Source organism: Cherax quadricarinatus, chromosome 38 (genome assembly GCF_038502225.1).
Source record: "Cherax quadricarinatus isolate ZL_2023a chromosome 38, ASM3850222v1, whole genome shotgun sequence".
NCBI classification, from domain to species: Eukaryota; Metazoa; Arthropoda; class Malacostraca; order Decapoda; family Parastacidae; genus Cherax; species Cherax quadricarinatus.
Genome location: NC_091329.1, coordinates 15,938,044 through 15,958,036, shown reverse-complemented (window position 1 = coordinate 15,958,036; position 19,993 = coordinate 15,938,044). Strand labels below are relative to the sequence as shown.

Sequence of the window (19,993 nt, the reverse complement as noted above, 5' to 3'; positions counted from 1 at the left end):
GAATATAGGAATTATTTTGTAAACTATAAAATATTTTCCTTCAGCTCTTGGTAAAAAAAAAAGTAACTGGTATACAATTGGTTCTAACCTTTGTGCTTTGATACCAAGTTTAGAAGAGTATTTAGAAGGGGAATGTGTTAATACATTTGGCAATTTGTTGAGGAGAAAGTGGCAAACACAGAGCAAGTTTTCTTCTTAACATACCAGCCATCTTCCACCAAGATCAGGTGACCTGAACTCCAGCATGTCAAGTCATAAAAATCACTGCACACTCCTATCTAACATGCTCACACAAGCCCTAACACTCAAAACCCCCTTTATTTTTCCCTTCCAAACTTTCTGGGATGACCCCTACCCCTTCTCTTCCCTCATATTTATAGCCATCTAATCATCCTATTTTGCTCCATCCTCTAAATGTTCATACCAGCTCAACAATCCCTCGTCAGCCCTCTGAATTAAACTTTTGGTAACTCCACACCTACTCTCTAAGCTCAAAATTATCTGCATAATATTCACTCCGCATATCGCCCTGTAACACACCATCTTCACAGCCTCTAGCCGCCTCCTCACTGCAGTGTTTAAATCCCATGCTTTTCAATTTCTTATAACAGTGTTGGTACCACTATATTCTGATGCATTTCTCTTTTTGCCTCCATGGATAAAATTCTTTGTCTCCACAGATGCCTCAATGCACCATCCGTGTTTTTTTTTTTCTTGTCATTTCTATTGTTCACCTCGTCTTTCATTGATTTATTCATTGACACGTCCGCTCCTAAATATCTGAACACATTTACTTCCTTGCCTATGTTCACTTTTAATTTTCTTTTACATACCTTCCTAAATCCCTCTACCAGCCTTTGGAACTTCTCTTCAGAATCTCCCAAACGAACCATGTCATCTGCAAAAAAAGAAACTGTGACAACCTGTTTTGTATCAGTTTATTGTAATCCTACACCTCTCTCTAACACCCTGGCATTCATTTCTTTAACAGCTACATTATATTTTTTTTTTTTTAACATGTCAGCCATTTTCTACTGAGGCAGGGTAACCCACAAAGAAAGAAAAATCCCAAAAAAGAAAGAATAAACTTTCATCATTGTTCAACACTTTCACCATTGGGGCTTCAGCCCTCTAAGGCCCTCCATAATTTCCATAAGACACCAAAAGCCCCTCCTGTGATGAAAATCTGTTTCTTACTTCTGCCTATACTAGATGTTCATATAAGAATCTAAGAATGAAAGAACACTGTAGAGGCCTACTGACTTATTGTTAGGGAATAGGAGACATGCAACTATTGTGACATTTTATTGCAGCATTGTTTCACTTTCCAGGAACTTAGTCAAGCTTGACAAAGCTACTGGAGAGCAAAATGTTGTCACAGGAGAATGTCTCGTTAGTTGAACACTCATCTTTTACCTAACAAAGTGTTGGTAATTTTAACAACATTATTGGCTGGTATTGTATGCCTTAATGTGTCTAATTCCTCATCACCTAATCTCACTTACTCAGTTGGCTACTCATGTGTGACTTCACTACCTCTTTCTTTCACCTCAGGATCTCTCTCCAACCCCTGTAGATGCCCATGTTTTGCTCTGTGTGTGAATTGATAGTCCCTAGTGGATGAGACATTTTACAAGAAAATACCATAACCTGCATTGTGTATGTTATTTACATGCTGTTGGTGTACTCTGCCATTATATTACCCTACTGGCTGTCAGACACAAGATGGTCCCATCAAGATACAGCTTGTTCTTCTGTCAAATTAACATATCCAGCAATTTCTGCAATCCTTAGACATGAAAACTTCAAATGCACATAGTGTATCAGAAGCAAGTGCCCTGTAGTCTCATACAGAATATGTGATTCATAATCACTCATACATTGATGAAGACTAGTGCAAATCAGTAAGTTACTGACCATCTTCTGTCCCCTTGCCTCCAGCTGGCTTCTGCTGTGGATCTTGTTAAGTCATTCATTTCACATCTTCAGGAAAAACACTGAAGATTCATAGCAGGGTTACTGGCAAGACAGTTTACTTATGTAAAGTGGCTGACACTGATATACGGCAAGAAAAAATGAAACTACGTTCTCAGTCTCCTCATTCACAAGAGCTTGTTGATTTTCAATCTGGATATCATAAGTATATAACTACTTCTCGTGAATTCTGCACACATGCTAGACTGGTTAGTCACTGAATTAAACAGGCGATTTTCAAACGACTTGTTTAGCACGCTGAAGGGTTCATCAACAATGAATCCTCAAAATGCTTTATTTGTGGAGAAATCTTGTATTCTGAAGATGGCATTTAACTATAGTGTCGGAGAGGAAGATGCAAGTACAGTGGACCCCCGGTTAACGATATTTTTTCACTCCAGAAGTATGTTCAGGTGCCAGTATTGACCGAATTTGTTCCCATAAGAAATATTGTGAAGTAGATTAGTCCATTTCAGACCCCCAAACATACACATACAAACGCACTTACATAAATACACTTATATAATTGGTCACATTCGGAGGTAATCGTTATGCGGGGGTCCACTGTACAATGGACCCCCGGTTTACGATCAGCTCCCAATGCGACCAATTATGTAAGTGTATTTATGCAAGTGCATTTGTATGTGTATGTTTGGGGGGTCTGAAATGGACTAATCTAATTCACAATATTCCTTATGGGAACAAATTCGGTCAGTACTGGCACCTGAACATACTTCTGGAATGAAATAATATCGTAAACCGGGGGTCCACTATATTAAGCTTCAAGTGTAGCATCTTTTTGAGAGATGAAAAAAAGACAGGGGTCATACTGTCATGACTCCACCTGAATTTGCTACTATACTTAGACCATACCATGATGCTTTCATAGAGTTGTATAAGATGGTGTGCATCAGTGACTTTGCCACTTAATTCTGCAGCATGTGAATGTAGTTTTTCCTTCCTGCAACTGATTAAAACTTACTTTTGGAACAGCATTGGTGATGGCAGAACAAGTGATATTGGAGTTATAGCTATAAATTCAGAGTCAAGAATCTGACTGTTGATTGAAGGTATCATTGATACTTTTACTTCAAACCATAACAACAGAAGAATCACACTGCTAAAACTTTTCACTTGCCCTGAGCTTCTCATATGAAAGTAGAATGAGTCTATTATGCTCTTCCTGTTTATCAGCCCTCATGGGCTTAGCACTTAATTTTATTTATTATTATTATTATTATTATTATTATTATTATTATTATTGTTATTATTATTATTATTATTATTATTATTATTATTATTATCTTTCTGTATAAGGCCATTATTTTGATGGCAAGTTATATGTTGATATAATTTCATGTACCGTATTTTCTGGCATATAAGGTTCATTTTTTCCGGATAAAAGTCTTGGAAAATTACCCTGCATCTTATATGTTCAAGGTCAGGGTCTCAAAGATAGACTTTAGGTTGCGTTTTAGCAATTGTTTACTAATGTTACACCAGAACCTCTTGGATACATCGTGTTATACGTCTCGTATGATTGTGCGCCTTATATGCTGGAAAATACGGTAATTATTGTTCATATTCTTTGATATAGACATTTGTTTTCTCACTCTTATAAAGTGTGAATAAATGGATCATTAGAAAACATTTCTATTTTAATTTCTATACACGTATAATAAAGCCTCTCCTCACTTAGAGACATACTCGTTTACCAACTACTCGGACTTACGACAGGCTCACTGACCAGTATGCATACCTAAATAATACAGTGGACCCCCGGTTAACGATATTTTTTCACTCCAGAAGTATGTTCAGGTGCCAGTACTGACCGAATTTCTTCCCATAAGGAATATTGTGAAGTAGATTAGTCCATTTCAGACCCCCAAACATACACTTACAAACGCACTTACATAAATACGCTTACATAATTGGTCGCATTCGGAGGTGATCGTTATGCGGGGGTCCACTGTATATATTAGAGCTGATTTCCTCTGTTATGTTTATTACAATAGTATACAGTACACTCTGTATAAACATTTAAAAATATACTGAAAATGCTGTAAATGGTGCAAAGGTGACATTAAAACACTTTCAAAGATGGTTGACACAAACACACTACTATTTTTGTATGCTCCTTGCTTAGTGGTGAATTCGTTTACCGACATGGTCTTAGGAACGGAACTCTGTAATTAAGTGAGGAGAGGCTGTATACAATCTAAGGAAAAATAGCGTGCTTGTTTTGCAAATACAAGAGTCCCCTCCCCCCAGCCCCCAATAAAAAAATCCTGGTGCTACTCCTGATTAGGTGTAAGTAGCAGTAGCAAGATGTATTTGTAATCATACGTGTTTATGAGACAAAGAAAATATACCAGCAATCCCACCAGTGTACAACAATTACAGGTTTTGGTCTTACACACATTTGACCAGACAGTAGTACCTCCCTGGGTAGTTGCTTTCTGCTGACCTACTTCTACAGAGCAATGTATTGACTAGTACTGTGTGTACAATATTGCATTCCCTTTAGTGAATGACAAAAATGTATACATGTATATATTTTCATATTGTACTCACCTAATTGTGGTTGCAGGGGTCGAGACTCAGCTCCTGGCCCTGCCTCTTCACTGATTGCTACTAGGTCCTCTCTCTCTCTGCTTCCTGAGCTTTGTCATACCTCTTCTTAAAACTATGTATGGTTCCTGCATCCACTACTTCACTTGCTAGGCTATTCCACTTCCTGATGACTCTATGACTGAAGAAATACTTCCTAACGTCCCTGTGACTCGTCTGAGTCTTCAGCTTCCAGTTGTGACCCCTTGTTCCTGTGTCCCCTCTCTGGAACATCCTATCTCTGTCCACCTTGTCTATTCCCCGCAGTATCTTGTATGCCGTTATCATGTCTCCCCTGACCCTTCTGTCCTCCAGTGTCGTCAGTCCGATTTCCCTCAACCTTTCCTCGTACGACATTCCCCTGAGCTCTGGGACTAGCCTTGTTGGAAACCTTTGTACCTTCTCTAACTTCTTGACGTGCTTGACCAGGTGTGGGTTCCAGACTGGTGCTGCATACTCCAGTATGGGCCTAACATACACAGTGTACAGTGTCTTGAACGATTCCTTATTAAGGTATCGGAACGCTATTCTCAGGTTTGCCAGGCGCCCGTATGTATATATACTATAAGTGTATTTCTGGGATGGTGATGAAAGGGTAGCTGAGTAGTGTAAATTTGATCTTAAAAACATGAACAATGCACTCATTAACCATACACTGGCAATTGAACATCAAATTAATTTTTAATGATGCTAAATTTTTGGTAATTAGACATGATAGTTATGCTATAAAACAAAATAAATGCTTAGAATCATAATTTATAGATGTGTGTAAATATCTTAACAAAGGTAAAGGATTCTTGTTGTTGTCAAAACCCATTTGCTTATTTAATTGCTGTTCTTCTTAACATGTTATTTTGCACTGGGGAAACAGTTGGTTGGCACTATATTATAACTATCTTTGTGCCCTCGTTTTTCTTATTCCCGATGAAGCTGTCTCTGCAAAATATTAAGTGAAATGTAATCACTGCTATGCACTTGTTCCTTTACTCAAAAGTTGTCTACGGTCCACACTTTTAGTGTTACATTAATATCTTCTCTCAAATAATATTTCCATTGTTTATCTTGGAGCACCATTTTTGCATTACTAGGCCATTGCATTGAGCGAACTACCACCCTGTGTGTGTTTTTTTTTTTTGGCATTAGTATTAGATCTTTAAACCCTTAAGGAGTATCTGTGGAGATAGCTTTTATACTGTACAAGGTTGATGATATTTCATATTCGAAACGTTCATGCGCAACTTTCTCTTTAACCCTAGCAAGGTGTTCACGGTGTGGGTTGAGAAATAGTACTGTGACAACCTTCGCATTCTCTTCAATGATTGTTACTTGATATGTTCCTCACTATCTTCATAAATTCTCATTGGAATAATTATATTTTAATATTTGTCCTCACAGATACAGCTTAGCCGGGTAAAATATTTTGCTCTCCAGGAGCTTTATCAAGCTTCTGGAGAGCAAGATGTTGCCACTTTAAAATATCACGTTAAATGCATCTGCGTCCTTATACCTAATATTTTGTCAGTAATGTTACCATTATTACCTAAGTGGATGAAGACTTATATTTAAATGTATGCCTCTCTGCTTAGTATCTAAACAAAATCCACACCGGCATTTCTTGATGGGAGCCTGATATGTCAGAAAAAATGTAGGGTGGTAGTCTGATTGGTTTACAGGTAACTCACAGCATTTGCATCTCATGCACCAGTCTGCAGCTGTTTCCTGGTCAACTTGACACACATTCGTGCATTGCAGTAAGTGTAGTAAACCAAAGCATCTTATATGCTTCTTCAGAACTGAACACTTCTCATATGGGCATTACAGCCAGATAAAAAAATTTAGTTTAAAAATACCCATAGAGCCTTAGTAAATGTAAAATGAATACCGCAGCGTTCATTACCTTAGTGTATCAAGTGGATATCTTTGTTCAGTAAGTCATAGATAATTATGACTCATTATTATATTTAATTTTACAGTATTTTTTTTATACATCCGCAGCTGTGTGTAATCACTGTGCTCCAAGTTGACTAGAAAACTGCTGTTTGTTGATCAGAGAACCATTGTAGTTTGGTGCATTACAAGTTAGTGTTTCATGTTAACCTGATAATATTGTGGAATGAAGAATGAAACAGCTTGGAACTTGCATTTGTGGACTAGCAACAGGATTAGGATTGAAACAATCACCTTCTTTTCAGAACAGGTTGAATCGGTGCGTGTTTCCAAGAAGAGTGGCAAAGTTTCAAAGGAGAGAGAATGGCAAAACAGGTAGGCTAATGTAGGTGCAAGGCTGCAAGCTTTTTGTGCACTTCTTTAGTGGTTGAGTAGGTATAGGAGGGCCCTACTTATACAGCAGGTTAGGTTCTGGGCTGCTGCTCTAAAGCAAAAATTGATGTAAAATGAAATGTATCCTTTTTTCACTTTCAGATGTGTATAAAAGCCTGATAACATGTTTACCCTATTATATATGAAGTGAGCAACCGAGCTAGGCCTAAAAAATGCATGTACAGTACATATATTACTTGATATATTTTTGCCCTTAGTTTATATTGAGTGAATATATTAATTGTAGGAAGTCAATAAATGAAGAATGGGTATAATTGAAAAAAAACATTACATTAGTGAAGCACTGTAAAGTGGGGCCCTCCTGTAGTAGCATTTAGGTTCTTAAGATGGTAGCTCATCCCACTTCACTTTAGGGTATACGAGTTGCTAACAGCATTAATAATAGGTTTTGCAAAATTTCTTAGATATAGAAATATATGCAAAGTAAACCTTCTTTTAGTATGATATTCTTGCACCTTGTTTCAAAAACTGCAACCAAAAAATTGTCAACCTAAGAAACCCTTAATATTACACAGTGTGAATACAGTGTAAATCTTTAAAAAAAAAAAATCAGTTAATGATGCCATATTGATGTAATGCACTGTATATTTACATAGCATTAAATTGCAATACTTGGGCACCAAATTCCATAGAAAAAAATTACCAGCCAGGTTGGGCCTTACAGACCAGAGCATTTCATGGGCACCACTCCTTCCGTCCCACTGACTTCCCACATAATCTACAGTTGTGTTCTAGGAAAATTTTATGCCTCACTTTGTGTTATCAAATGATTTAGAATATTTTCATCACTATCTTGTTTGTGGATATTAACCATGACACCTCAAGAGGAATACTAGTGATTCTGGAAATGTGAAGAAGAAAAATAAGCAGCATAGCACAAGTATTGAAAATAATAAAAATTTCATTCACACTTAATGGATAACAGCAGTGGACAACTTTACCATAGCTACCAGTAACACTGACTGCTAGAGAGAATTTAACAGCAGTCAAGACTACCTTGTGTACACGAATTCCTACAAAATATTCAAAGCCTCTACAACAAACATTGTACTTTAACCACTTTCACTGTCTCCTTTGTAGATCTGTTTTATTGATGCCAGAGTTGCTTTTGTAGATCAAAACTCGCAAATTCTAGGAATTTCAAATTTGGCACAGGAGGCCTGGTAAGCCTACATATGTGAGAATGGGTCTGTCTGTATGCACATTATACAAAAAAAAAAAAAAATCAGGGTTGCTGCAGTGCATTGTGGGAACATCACATTTACTACACCTTGTTTATCATGCCATGCAGATGCAAAGGCCTAGCTCACAGAAGAATTGATTGGATTTTAATCCCCAGTGACAGCTTAAACAATGAGGATTATGGAACCAAGAATTAGTTCTTTGGTTTTTAGTGTTTAGTGACCAAAAGTGATAATCAGGATGCCACAAATATTGCTGAAAACTCTTATGACCCACAACTATCCACATCTGGGGTTCGTTTGTCTGGAGCACATCCACTTCCACCATGTCATATGAAAAAACTCATATTCTCCTTCGACTTGAGCACAGATGTGAGTAATAATGATAGTGATGTAGACTATTTCCCTGCAATTGATGACCACTCCAATATTGATAGTAATGAAGATTATTCACTTGTGAAGCACCAGTTTATGCAACACCTCATGCGGTCTGGTAGTGTGCCCATTGCTATTCCCAGGGAACAGATTACATCCTGAGGCCCATCACCGGTGACAGATAATGATAGTGAGGAAGATGTGAAAGATACCAATGAAACAGCGAAAGATACCAGGAAGTTATTGGGTATTGTAATTGATGTGGGAATAATAAGGGAACCATATCTTCATAAGAGGCATACATTATTCACAGATAACTGGCACACAACCCCCCTTACTCAGATATTTTTTATGTGTATCACAGATGTGTGTGTGATACAATACATGGAACACATAATCATATGCCCAGATTCGATATAGTCATTATTGCCAGTGAGGTGCAGGAGTTTCATGCCAGTGACATGGCATTTCAGAGGCATGATAAATGTGATGTGACATTGTTGACATGATCACCACCACGAAATGAAAGACACTGGAAGGGTGAGTAGAGACACCAATGAACCTATTCTGAAACATGCTGCTGTCATGGGTTGCACTGCCAGTATGCGCTTGGTGAACAAATGTGACATGCAGATTGGGTTTGCAATGATTGTGTCTGCAAGAGTTATATAAATGGTACATATCAGGCAATCAGTGAGCCAGTATGATTGAATATTGTGCTTATACACATATTGCATAAGCATTATTGTGGCAAAGAAGAGATGCATCTCAGTCACAGTTGTGTCTTTCCTGTGGTGTAGCTGTGATTGTGGTGAAACTAGTGTTTGCCATTGTGTACTGGAAGTATCTGTTGATTTCCTTCACTGTAATTTGCATCATTGGTTAATTGAAATATAGTTCAAGGAATTAAGGTTCACTGGTATCCTTCCCAAGGGTACAGATGAACAGGATTCCACTGTGTGTGTGTTATCAAATTGATGGGGATTGGGCGCAAAATTTGCATCTTCCTGCCAATCCGAGATGCAGTCTGGTGGTGGTTGCAGGATATTAGTGGCTGGTTGTGTGGGGGTAGCTGTGGATTATTGCAGTGTTGAGTGTGGGCCATACCTAACAGCTTGTGCTGGCAGTGGTGCTGCATACCTCATTGTGCCACCACCTTCTGCCGCGTTTGACAGCGGCAGTGCCCACAGCACTGCCACTGTTGCCAGTGTTGAGTTCTGGGATGTACTCCATTCCTTAGGGGTAGCAATGGGCACACTACCAGATCATGTGTGGCACTGTCTAAACTGATGCTTTGCAGGTGAATAATCTTCGTCACTATGGCTACTAGAGTGGCCACTAATTGCAAAGAAAACCACATAACTATCATCATCATAACTCAAATCTGAGCTCAGGATATAAGTGAATATGATTTTTCACTTACAGTGTAGAGGTGGTGGATGTGTTCCAGATGAACCAGCCCTGGACATGAATGGTTGTGGGTCATCAGGGTTTTCAGTGATATTTCAGGTATCCTGAGGGTCATTTTCAGTCACTACATGTTTGAAACCAAAGAACTTATCATTGGTTCCATAATCCTCATTGTTGCAGCTGTCACTGGGGAATAAAATACATTCAGTTCACCTGGAAGTAAGGCCTTTGCATCCATGTGGCATGTTGAAGATGTATTAATATGGCATCCACAATGTATTGCAAGTGCCACAATTTTTTTGCATACTGCACACACTGATTGTACAAATCCTTTCTAGAATTTGTGTAGATCTATGTAGGTGACCCTGACTTCAGTAACAGATCTACATATGAAACACTGAAAGGGGTTAATTTTGGGGCTTCCAACAGTGAAGTGGTTTACGATACAGCCTCTCCTCACTTAGCAACATATACTTGTTTACCGACAACTCAGACTTATGACAGGCTGTTTGACCAGTATTCATACCTAAATAATGTATGTTAGAGCTAATTTCCTCTATTCTGTTTTGTACAAAATACAGTTCACTACTGGATAAACATTTAAAAATATACCAGAAATGCTATAAATGGTGCAAAGGTTACATTAAAACAATATCAAAGATGGTTGGCACAAACCCACTACCATTTATAGTATGCTCCTCACTTACCGACAAATTTGTTTACCGACAAGGTCTTAGGAAAGGAACTCTGTCATTAAGTGAGGAGAGGCTGTACTGACAAGTCAATGAGTTAGACATGTGCAGCATCTGGATGCCTTTATTTTTATTTTCCTAACACCACAAGACTGAAAAGTCAATAAAAGACATGCCCATGCACTCTGCCCCAGGCCCAGACTCGTGGAACTACATGTTCATCAAGAACTGCAAGAAGCCCATCACATGCCTTCAGCATTTTATGGAGAAGGAGCATGGACATGGGTCATCCCACACTCACTAAAAACTGCACTCACTAAAAACAACAGACATAGCCCCACTCTACAGTGGCGGTAGTAAAGCAGTTGCAAAGAACTACAGACTGATAGCACTAACATCTCATATAAAAATCTTTGAAAGGGTTCTAAGAAGCAAGATCGCCAACCACCTAGATACCCATCAGTTACACAACCCAGGGCAACACGGGTTTAGAGCAGGTCGCTCCTGCCTGTCCCAGCTACTGGACCAGTATGACAAGGTCCTGGAGGCTATAGAGAATAAATAAAATATAGATGTAATATACAAAGACTTTGCAAAAGCCTTCGACAAGTGCGACCACTGTGTAATAGCTCACAAAATGCGTGATAAAGGAATAACAGGAAAAGCTGGTAGATGGATCTATAACTTCCTAATAAATAGAACACAAAGAGTAATAGTAAACAGAATAAAGTCTGAGGCAGCTACAGTGAAAAGCTCCGTTACACAGGGCACAGTAATCACTCCCATCCTATTCCTCATCCTCATATGTGACGTAGACAGAGATGTAAGCCATAGCTCCGTGTCTTCCTTTGCGGATGACACCTCAATTGCCATGATAGTGTCCTCCATTGAAGACTCCAAGCAGACATCAACCAAATCATCAGATGGACCACTCAAAACAATTTGAAGTTCAATGAAGAGAAATTTCAACTATTCAATGACAATGACAAGTTTATTTTAGCATGATGCTTGTTTGTACAAAAGAGTGTAACAATTTGGTGAACATGCCAAAAGCCCCTTTATATACCTGGTTACCTGGAGGTTATTCCGGGGATCAACGCCCCTGCGGCCCGGTCCATGACCAGGCCTCCCGGTGGATCAGGGCCTGATCAACCAGGCTGTTACTGCTGGCCGCACGCAGTCCAACGTACGAGCCACAGCCCAGCTGATCCGGCACTGACTTTATGTATCTGTCCAGCTCTCTCTTGAAGGCAGCCAGGGGCTTATTGGCAATTCCCCTAATGCTTGATGGGAGGCTGTTGAACAGTCTTGGGCCCCAGACACTTATGGTGTTTTCCCTTAGTGTACCAATGGCACCCCTACTTTTAATTGGGGGCATTTTGCATCGCCTGCCCAGTCTTTTACTTTCGTAGGGAGTGATTTCTGTGTGCAGATTTGGGACTATTCCTTCCAGGATTTTCCAAGTGTAGATTATGATATATCTCTCCCTCCTGCGTTCCTACGAGTACAAGTCAAGTGCTTCCAAGCGTTCCCAGTAGTTAAGGTGCTTGACAGAACTTATACGTGCAGTAAAGGATCTCTATACACTCTCTAGATCTGCAATTTCACCTGCTTTGAATGGAGATGTTAATGTACAGCAGTATTCCAGCCTAGAGAGAACAAGTGATTTGAAAAGGATCATCATTGGCTTGGCATCTCTCGTTTTGAACGTTCTCATTATTCATCCTATCATTTTCTTTGCACTTGCGATCGTGGCACTGTTGTGATCCATGAAAGTGAGATCCTCAGACATTACTACTCCCAGGTCCCTTACATTATTTTTCTGCTCTATTGTATGACCAGAGTCTGTAGTATACTCTGTTCTAGTTATTATCTCCTCCAGTTTTCCATAACGGAGTAGTTGGAATTTGTCCTCATTGAACATCATATTGTTTACTGTTGCCCACTGGAAAACTTTGTTTATATCTTCTTGGAGGTTAACCACGTCCTCAGCAGATGACAGCCTCATGCAGATCCTAGTATCATCCGCAAAGGATGATATGGTGCTGTGGTGTATATCTCTGTCTGTCTGATATGAGGATGAGAAATAAGATGGGGGCGAGTACTGTGCCTTGTGGAACAGAGCTCTTCACTATGGCAGCCTCCGATTTAACTCTGTTGACCACTACTCTTCGTGTTCGATTTGTTAGGAAGTTGAAGATCCAACTCCCCACTTTCCCAGTTATTCCTTTAGCATGTATTTTATGGGCTATATGCAGAACATTTCGGACAAACTTAACTAACTTAAGATTAATAAGTCAATAACAGTGCAGTAATTTTACGTATGGCCATTAGGTGAGTTACAATGAATACAAGAAAATTGAATATTCAACTAGTTCATGCTAAATGGCTTTAATGAGTTCACTTTTGATATAGTTTATAAAAAATACAGTTTTACAGTTTATCACAATTTATAACAATGAAGCTGAAAGTATTTTAAGTTTTAAGTAATGATTAAATAGTTGAGCAATCATCAAGCACAATTTACAATAATGAAATTGAAACAATTTTAAGTTTGAAGTAAATGATCAAATAGTCTTAGATTATTTAGGAGTCTTTTGAGTAACTGGTAGATATTAAGTAAAGTGTTTGTCTGGTTAATTTTCGGTGATGAGGTGATCTCTAAGTAGAGACTTAAATTGATTTGCAGGCAGCAGGGGTCCTTTAGCGTATTCAGGCAATGAATTCCAGATCTTTGGGCTCTTTATGTGCATAGCATTTTTGCATAGGGAGAGATGAACATGAGGGATATCAAAGAGTGATTTGTGCCTTATGCCTGTGTGTTCTGTTGTAGTTATCTAGGAGTAGTTTGAGAGGAGGGTTAATATTTGAGTATGTTTTGTGTGTGTAGTAGGCACAATAATAAATGTGAATGTTTTGTATATTAAGCAAGTTAAGGCTCTTAAAAAGCTGTGGGAAAACTTGAGGAAATTAAAACTGTATCAGGGTATACAACAAATTCTAACCATACAATAAAGCAAAAAAGCAATGTGAAGGACCTGGGAGTGATAATGTCAGAGGATCTCACCTTCAAAGACCACAACAATGTATCTACCGCATCTGCTAGAAAAAATGATAGGATGGATAATAAGAACCTTCAAAACTAGGGATACCAAGCCCATGATTCTCTTTAAATCTCTTGTTCTCTCTAGGCTGGAATACTGCTGTACATTAATTGCCCCCTTCAAGGCAGGTGAAATTGCTGACCTGGAGATTGTACAAAGAACTTTCATGGCACACTAAGTACAATAAGGGCACCCGAATTACTGGGAAAGGTTGAAGTCCCTTGATTTGTATTCCTTGGAATACAGGCGAGAGAGAGGAGGAAAGAGAGGGATTAGTACCAAATTTGCACTCTAAAATTACTCCCTATGAAAGCAAAAGACTCGGCAGAAGATGCAACATTCCCCCAGTGAAAAGCAGGGGTTCCATAAGTATACTGAGAGACTAACACAATAAGTGTCAGGGGGTGCCCAAGACTGTTGAACTGCCTCCCAGCATACATAACAGAGATTACTAATAGACCCCTGGCTGTCATCAAGAAGGCACTGGATAGGTACCTAAAGTCAGTTCCTGACTCGCTGGGCTGTGGTTTGTACAACAGTTTGTGTGTGGCCAGCAGTAACAGACTGGTTGATCAGTCCCTTATCCACCATGAGGCCTGGTCTCAAACCAGGCCGCAGGGACATTGACCCCCGAAACTCTCTCCAGGTATCCAGTGGTAATCAGTCTCGCATCCTTACAGAACTATATACGTATGGAAGACAGTAGATGAGGTGATCAGCCTAAGACCAGGTGTTGAGTACTGTAGGCTTAATGAATTTGAAGTACAGGCAGAAAGATGAGCACCTATATACTGAAGTCAGATAAGACTATTGTCACTGGTAGGTGGGATCCACCAGTGGAAGAAGGTAATACCCAAGAGTTGTGCCAGATGTTGGCACATGCATGTTAGTGGCTTTCTTTGTGCTTAACAATATTACATGTAAACTGCACAAAGAAATAAAGTTGTTTGTTTGTCTGTTAGTGATATCCTATTTTTTTTTATTACACATCGGCTGATTCCCACCAAGGCCCGAAAAAGAAAAACTTTCATCATCATTCACTCCATCACTGTCTTGCCAGAGGGGTGCTTTACACTACAGTTATAAAACTGCAACATTAACACTCCGCCTTCAGAGTGTAGACACTGTACTTCCAATCTCCAGGACTCAAGTCCAGCCTGCCAGTTTCCCTGAATCCCTTCATAAATGTTACTTTGCTCACACTCCAACAGCACGTCAAGTATTAAAAACCATTTGTCTCCATTCCTCTCTGCCAAAATTCCATGATGTAGCTGTGTCTGATATGTAATAGATCAATGGTATAAAGCCACTAGATGGCAAAGTCATCTACAAAATAACAAAGATATCCAGATGTTGCACATGTGTCTGATTCATGAACATGGAAATTAAATAGTCCATGGCTAGCTAACAGCATCCTCACATCCAATGACATAAAGCATAACTGTGAAAACTAATACTTGAAACTAGCAAAAAGATGTGTGCTCTCTTATAAAGCTCCTCTCTGTATAGTGATTTTTTTGTAAATGCAATTGAAAAGTGCATTCAAAAATTAAATAGCATGTGGAAAGACTTTCATAGTACATGCTATTTAATTTGGTATGCATTTTCTCAATCACTTGTACAAAAAATTACACTTTATAGTGGAGCATTATAAGAGAGCTGACTGCTCACTGAGCTATTAAAGAAATCCAAACAGTTGTATTGTGTTAAGTTTAACGAAAGAGATAAAAAAAAATACAGTGGTACCTTGGGTTACGAACTTAATTTGTTCCAGATGGCTGTTAGAGTGCCGATACCGAACGAATTTGTTCCCATAAGGAATAATGTAAATTAGATTAATCTGTTTCAGACCTTCAAAAATACACTTACAAAAGCACTTACACAAATACACTTACATAATTGTTTGAGTTTTGAGCTGTTCGTATCCCAAGGTACCACTGTATGCCTGGGAAACACTGAAATACTGGGTTTAAGTAAATTCACTAAGACCCAAGAAATTATGCTGTACTATTTAACCCTGGTGGTTTACTGCTTAGTTTTGATCATAATAATAATATACTATCTAAACCAAATGAGCCTTCCATCCAAATTACTGAAGCAGTAAGTAAACTAAACATTGTACACTCTTAATAAACCCAGCCAGGAAAATTGCAAACTCTCAAACTCAAGTTAGAGATTATAACAACATATGTATAACAATTGACAATTTTCTTCTTTTTAGTAATCTTTACAGAAAAAGTGGTTACTAGCCCATTGTTCCCGGCATTTTAGTTGACTATTACAACACGCATGGCTTACAGAGGAAAGATTCTTATTCCACTTCCCCATGGATATAAAAGGAAAAATAATAAGAACAAGAAGTATTAAGATAAAAATCAAAGAAAACTCAGAGATGAGTGTGTGTAAATAAACGTGTACATGTATGTGTAGAGTGACCTAAGTGTAAGTAGAAGTAGCAAAATGTACCTGTAATCTTGCATATTTATGAGACAGACAAAAGACACCAGCAATCCTACCATCATGTAAAACAATTACAGGTTCTCGTTCTACACTCACTTGGCAGGACGGTAGTACCTCCCTGGGTGGTTGCTGTTTACCAACCTACTACCTATTTGGGACCTGACAAGCTGTTGGAGTGTGAGCAGGGTAATATTTAGTATAGGGATTCAGGGAAACTGGTTATTTTTATATAGCTGGACTTGAGTACTGGAAATGGGAAGTACAATGCCTGCACTTTAAAGCAGAGGTTTGGGATATTGGCAGTTTAGAGGGATATGTTGTGTATCTTTATACGTATAGGCTTCTAAACTGTTGTGTTCTGGGCACCTCTGCAAAAGCAGTGATTATGTATGAGTGAGGTGAAAGTGTTGAATGATGATGAAAATGTTTTCTTTTTGGGGATTTTCTTTCTCTTTGGGTTACCCTGCCTCAGTGGGAGACGGCCAACTTGTTAAAAAAAAAAAATGTACAGCAATATTTAATATTATTATTATTATAATGCGACTCCACTGTAGTTTAGTACAATACTGTATAGCATTTAGGAATAATAATAATAATATAAACAGTTTGGTTAAAGTAAATTAGTTTAATGACATACGAAGTTTTAAGTAACAAACTTGCTAAACAACAAACTGTTTATTGCTTAACACGTCAACACGTCAGGTAGGCTCCTATGCTGCAGTAACAAACAGATGCACACAGCAGCAGTGTCAGTGTTCTAGAGAATTCAGGTGGTTTGTTTCCTTAAATACTTCTGTTATGATGATTATACTGTATGTATTGAAAAAAAAAATAAAAAATCTTTATCTAGAAAGATTATGAGAATTTTAACAATGACTAGTCATTCGGCTGTGAAAAGTCGCCAATATTGCTTGAAATTATATTTTCCAGAGTTCCTTGATGCTACTTGGAAATGTTGGTTCATGTGCTCTATATGAGTGTTAATGTAATCATGAAGACATTTCATATTAATACTGTACATGACCCAACATTCATCTCTTGAGCAGTCAGCATCTTAGCTTATGTATATCTACATGTTATGAGATCTGACATGAAAGGAGTGGAGCAGACATACCTTTGGTGTGTCTTCTTAGTTAAAGTACAGTACTCATAATGTCTTTCTTCCTGGGCAGATGACTACTTCCTTCTTGGAAACAGCAATTCGCAGTTGAACATGCTTACCGTAATTATCCAGTCAGGAACATTCTTAGTTTTGTCAGCACCTTGATGCCTTATTATATCTTTAATAACTCTAATATAGTGTAAATATTTATTAATATTTGTTTTAAAGACAAGTTAATCATGTATTAAAAAAAACATAATTTAGAAACTTTGACAGTTACCCTACTTGACTGTAGAAAAAGATTTAAAGCTCATCTAGTGACATACTAAAATCATGAAGGTTGATCTCATCTCTGAGTTGATTATTCTTGAGGGATGATCAACTAGTGTGTAATTTTGAAATTACAGTAGTGAGATAACTGCGTGCTTCCACTCATTTTTTGTTTGTGGTGATTTGACATTATAATGTGTAGTACATTATGATATTAATGTTTTTGTTAGACTGAGCAAATATCTGTAATGCTCTAATTTACAAAAAAAAAAAAGTAACTCAGAAACTACTTTCCTATAGATTATAGTTCAAAGGATAGTTATATGTAATGCATAACTATGGATCTTATCATAAATTCTGGTTGTTGTTGCTTAAGTGACTTGATGCCGGTGGAGAGGCTTATTGTGGCCCTACTGGGCCACAGATGAGGCGGCTGTGATGGATGAAGTGGAGAGCTGGGGTTTGTGGGCTGAAGTGGATGATGAGTTCACTGCCTACAGTAGGCAGCTGGGGTTTGTGGACTGAGGTTTACTAAAGAACTGTTACTTATGGGAGCCTTGAAGTATTCCATTGTGCGTCTTTGCTGTGTATTACCCAACAGTACTTTATACAGCTGTTGGCAGGGCATCATTAGCTACTCCAGACCCCACTTCAGAACAGTGCTTCTAGATGTGTCAGGGGTTTTCTTTAATGAAAAAGTCTGCAAGTAGCAGCAGCATTGGAACTGCTCACTCAGCTATTGAAGTGTTTCTCTGCAGGCTCTTCCTCATCTACTCTGAGTCTTCTCTTATCTGGGAATTCAGCTCTGCCAACATTTTCTGTGGTCTTCTTTCATCATCATCATCTTCAAAGCCCTTGCCAGGTGATATCTTTGCCAGCTAAACAATTTCCTTAACTTGACTCTCAGCTGAGGGAAATCCTGTAAAATTATTCATCATGCAAGGCCATAATTTTCCCCAGCTTGTATTTATTGTTGACTGGGGTACATCATTCCATGCAGCCTTAATGTGGGGTAAGGCATCTTCAACATTGAATTTATGCCAGGACTCTAGTGTGTACTCCAAACTCTTGAGTCATTGTCCATTGCTGCAAACAGTTTCTGCATCACTCCGATTGTGTAGATACCCTTGAATGACTTGTATCAGTAGTTAAATAACAAAAAGGCACAATACCGTGACTGGAACGATACACAAATAACCTGCACATAAAAGACAGAAGCTTACGACGACGTTTCGGTCCGACTTGGACCATTGACAAAGTCACAGTGTGACTTTGTCAATGGTCCAAGTCGGACCGAAACGTCGTCGTAAGCTTCTGTCTTTTATGTGCGGGTTATTTGTGTATTGTATCAGTAGTGTTGTATTTGGTGTTAAAAAGCCCTTAACATATAAGTTGAAATCCTGCAACAGGTCACAATGAGCATGGGAATTATCAAGTCAGGAGATTCTTGAATGAGAGGTTCTTGCTATGCAGATAAAACATGACAGGAATACACTGATGCTTGTACCAGCCAACAAATAATTCTTTCATTATCCATGCTGACTGGTTTGACTGCCAGATAACAAAGTGGTTTTGTTTTTCTATTTTAAGGCACAGGGATTCTTTGAGCATTAAACAAGTATGGGTATGCACTTAGTCACCTGTTGCATTAGCACACAACAATAAACTGAAACAGTCCTTTGCTGCATTTAATCCAGGAGCACCTTTTTTTTTTTTCTCTCTGATATTAAGTTCTGGAAGCCATCTTCCAGAACAATCTTATCTCATCAGCATTAAACACTTGCTCAGGAGCATAGCCACCCTCAGAAATCATTGCCAGCAACTCAGCACTTTCTTATTTGTTGGAATGCTTGGTTAAACATTTAGTATGGCATTTAGAAACCTGAAATTCTTTATTCCCTCACCAGTTTGATTTTCTTATCCCTTTCAGTGTCTCATGTACAGATCTATGTTATTGATGCAAGGGGTCACATGTAGATTTACACACAAATTCTAGCAACTTCAAGTTTGGTACAAGAGGCCTGGTAGGTCTACATATAAGAGTGGTCTGAGTGGTAAGTGTTCTTGATATACAAAAAATTGGGGACCCCACAGTACATCATGGGAATGCCATATTTAGTACACTTTGTTCACCATGTCGTGTGGATGCAAAGGCCTTGCTCCCAGGCAAATTCAATAGGTTTTATTTCCTAGTGACAGCAGCATGAGGATTAATGGAGCTGATGATGAGTTCTTTGGTTTTGAACATATATTAATTGAAAATACAGTATGCTCAGGATGCCTTAACTGTCACTGAAAAGCCCAGTGACCCATAACCATCCATAATATGTCCATCACCACCACATTGTAAGTGAAAGATATTCTCCAGTGCCCTGGAGATTATTATCTCTTGCTTACAGTGAGTAATGGGGATGATAGTGATGTAGACTTTGATATCCTATCAGTCAACGACGACTCTAGTAGTGATAGTAATGA

At 38.5% G+C, this 19,993-nt stretch overlaps 1 protein-coding gene and 1 long non-coding RNA gene across 9 annotated transcripts in view; one reads left to right on the top strand and one right to left on the bottom strand.

Moving 5' to 3' along the window:
* LOC128693025 (solute carrier family 41 member 1) overlaps window positions 1-19,993 on the top strand; it is a 155,879-nt gene that overhangs the window by 13,920 nt on the left and 121,966 nt on the right. For 3 of the 8 annotated variants that reach the window (XM_070092129.1, XM_070092137.1, XM_070092135.1), the window contains exon 2: window positions 6,782-6,846. The exons of 2 other annotated variants lie outside the window; for them this stretch is intronic. The gene's annotated coding sequence lies outside the window, so the exon portion shown is untranslated. Of the gene's footprint in view, window positions 1-6,579; window positions 6,663-6,776; window positions 6,857-19,993 lie in introns of all 8 variants that reach the window. 3 more of the 8 variants (XM_070092131.1, XM_070092133.1, XM_070092130.1) reach the window with 3 other exon arrangements.
* Window positions 1-19,993, bottom strand: part of LOC128693026 (uncharacterized) — a 46,609-nt gene that overhangs the window by 16,222 nt on the left and 10,394 nt on the right. Inside the window, exon 2 of the long non-coding RNA XR_011392895.1 lies at window positions 834-898. This is a non-coding gene — a long non-coding RNA (uncharacterized lncRNA). The remainder of the gene's footprint in view (window positions 1-833; window positions 899-19,993) is intronic.